Raw genomic sequence first — 925 nt, forward strand, 5'->3', positions numbered from 1 at the left:
TGCTTCCACGGGAAGTTTATGTTATGACTTGTATCACTGTGAGAGGATACAGACTATACTGTTGACAGTAATACATTGCTGTATCTTCAGACTCCAGGCTGCTGATGGTGAGGGAATAATCTGATCCAGACCTACTGCCACTGAACCTTGAGGGGACCCCATCTGCTAAGACAGTTGAGTAATAGATTAGGGTCTTAGGAGATTTTCCTGGTTTCTGCTGGTACCAGCTTAAATATTTTCCAATGTCCTGACTTGACTGGCAAGTGATAGTTACTCTGTCTCCCAGAGATGCAGACATGGAGGTTGGAGACTGAGTCATCTGGATGTCACATCTGGCACCTAGGAATGGAGACATAATGAATATCCACAAAGTTAAACACTATAAAAGATGACAACTAAAATAACATTGTTCAATTAAATAAAAATATGACAACACCCAAATGCCAGTCAACACTAATTACTGTGAAATTCCCATTTTAGTTCAGTTTACCTGGAAACCAAAGCAAAAAGAAAACAAGAAGCTGATTATGGGCCCTCATTCTCTATGGTGAGTCCTGACTGCAATGGTAGTTGAACAGCACATGTGTGACTGGTAAATGAAGGCTGTCCAGTGAGATATGTAAATCATTGCAAGCCACATATTGCTGGGTACAGGTGCAAGGTTTATTCATCTCAGCACTTAGTGCAATCCCAGTGTCCCCAGACACCTGAGGTCAAACAACCCATGTGTACACAGAAAATTAATTTCTACTCAATCATTTAAACTTACAGATGACACTTGTAATGTAGTCTCTATATTGAATAGCATATATTAAAGAAAAACTACTGTAATATAGAAAAGTATCCTCTTCTCAGGGAATATACAACAGAGAAGAAAGCAGATCTTTAGTTCACTCAAATAGTTAAAATTGGTTAAAAAATACTA

The sequence above is a fragment of the Micromys minutus genome, assembly GCF_963924665.1.
Source record: "Micromys minutus genome assembly, chromosome: 18".
Classification (NCBI taxonomy): Eukaryota; Metazoa; Chordata; class Mammalia; order Rodentia; family Muridae; genus Micromys; species Micromys minutus.